The sequence below is a fragment of the Odocoileus virginianus genome, chromosome 18 (genome assembly GCF_023699985.2).
Source record: "Odocoileus virginianus isolate 20LAN1187 ecotype Illinois chromosome 18, Ovbor_1.2, whole genome shotgun sequence".
Classification (NCBI taxonomy): Eukaryota; Metazoa; Chordata; class Mammalia; order Artiodactyla; family Cervidae; genus Odocoileus; species Odocoileus virginianus.
The window spans coordinates 4,810,740-4,812,865 of record NC_069691.1 but is presented as its reverse complement, the minus strand read 5'-3'; the positions used below and the strand labels follow the sequence as shown (position 1 = coordinate 4,812,865).

Here is a 2,126-nt window from a genome sequence, read left to right as displayed (position 1 = left end):
CCCCAGGGGGTAAAAATGGCCTGGACCCCAAAACCTACCCAAATAAAAAAACAAAAAACTGAGGTTCCAAAAAGTTACAGCATCTTAATTCCTCATAGAAAAGGGGAAGGAGCCAGAGGGAAGGGAGGGAGGTCCCTGGGGTAGGGGGAGGCACCCCCAGCCTGGTGGGACAATACACAGCTGTCCTAAATGGGACAAGCCAGGGGCACAGCATTTAAAAACTCCCACACCCCATTTTATCAAAACCAAAGAGAAAAAAAAAATTTCCTCCCCCCCACAAACCTATATATATATATATATATATATATATTTTTTTTCCTTAAAAAACAAAACTTCAAAGGCATTAAGCGTTAAAGTGAATCTACAAGGGAATGTGAAATTCCCTCCTTCCCTCCCCCTTACTGTGGGGTTACTTGGTACATCCCCAGCAGAGGAACCAGCCCCAAGGGGATGGCAGAGGGGAAGGACCAAAGGGAACAAAGGGCGGGGGCTTTCCCATCCAATCAGCAGCCAAAATGGGTGTGGGCGTGGTGCTGGCCTTGGAATTTTCCAAGTGACACAGGGAGTGGGGAAGATGCATTCCTGTGTAGTCTTCAGCCAATTCCAAGTCAAGTCGAGTCAGGGAAAGCAGAGTGACAGGCGGAGGGGGTGTGCAGAAAGGAGAAACTGGATATTCTGGGGCCCTGTGGTCAGGGGGCACCCCGCTTCCTCAGCTCCTGGACAAAGGCTTCAATTATTTCCTCTTTCACTTTCTGCAATTCCTTCCTCACCTCTTCCAGAAGCTCCTGTTTCACTCTCTCCAGGTCTGACTCGTCACTGGAGCTAGGCGTAGCGGGGTGGGCCTCGAAGTGGTCGCTGAAGAAGACGACTTCATCCTTGACAAGGTTGTGCTGTTCTTCTCCCAGGGTCTCCGCACAGATTCACTGTGGGCTGGGATTCTGGCGTCTGACTCCTCCTGATTGGCAGATTCATCCTTGGCGGGTTTCTCCCAACTTGCGTGGCTTTCCTTCTCCGGGCCAGCATGGCGTTCATCTCTTCCATGAGGCCCCCGCCTGTGCTTCGACTGCTCTCAGCTTTGGGGGCCACGGGCCCCGCTGAAGCCTCCTCCTGCTTGCTAACTTTCCTGAGTTTGGCGCCGGCAATGGCTGAGGCCAGGCTGGGGGCCCTAGTCCCTCCACCACTGGGCCCTTGTGCTGTGGGGAGAGGGGGTGCTGGGGTGGGCCTCCCCCTGCTCCCTGTGGGGCGGCCGAGACCCCTGAGGAGGAGAGCCCAGGGGGTGGAGGTGGACCCGGAGGAGGGGGAGGTCCCAGGGGTGGTGGTGGTCCCCCAGCTGGGGGAGCAGGCGGGCCTCCTGCGTTGGAGGCTCTGCGCTCACGCTCCATGAGCTCTGACTGCTGCTGCCTTTTCTGCTGCTCCATCTCCTCTGGGGAGGGGCCGTTCTGGGCAGACCAGGTGGGAGGCGCTGTAGGTGGTGGTGGGGGCGGGGGCCCACCTCCTTCCAAGGCCTCTAGGGCACTGGCCATGCCGTTGGCAAACTGCGTGGCATCCTCCTTGCTGCCAAAGTTGAGGCCCCAGACCTGCCGGGTGTCGCGCCACTGGTGGAAGTTGGGGGTGGCCTGGTTATACTTGACACCCCGGACGATGGCACAGTTGATGACCACCTGCTGGTCCAGCAGCATCTTGCGGCCGACCACCCGGAAGGAGTTGGCGGTGGGGTTGTGATAGATCTGGACGCGGCTGAAGGCCTGCAGGCCCATGCCGGCGGGCAGCCAGCGCTTGCTGCTGTCATCGTAGAGCATCACCGTGGCCCGGCTGGTGCACACAACCGTCTCGCTCATGGTTGCTCGGCGGGCGGGCGGGCGGAGCGCCCACGAGCTAGGTGCTCCCGGGGCGCCCCTGGCTCGGGGTTCAGAGGTTCAGCGCTGGTTCTAGGTTCTGCTCAGTCTCCCCCAGGGTCCCGCCCCATAGAGTCCAGCTCCCTGGGGAGGAACGTGGACAGGGCCGGGGCGGGTCCTCGGGCGCCTCTTCCCTCTGGGGTTCTGCTCGGGGGGTCCGTGTGGAAGAAAGAGGGTGCGGCGTCCCCTCCCCGGCACCCCCCATCGGCCGGCGGCAGCTACAATGTTACT

The 2,126-nt window shown here is 59.6% G+C and overlaps 1 pseudogene; it reads right to left on the bottom strand.

Annotated features, from left to right (window-relative positions):
- Positions 1 to 673: 673 nt before the first annotated feature.
- Positions 674 to 1,853, bottom strand: LOC110122592 (vasodilator-stimulated phosphoprotein pseudogene; annotated as a pseudogene).
- Between the last annotated feature and the right edge of the window lie 273 nt (positions 1,854 to 2,126).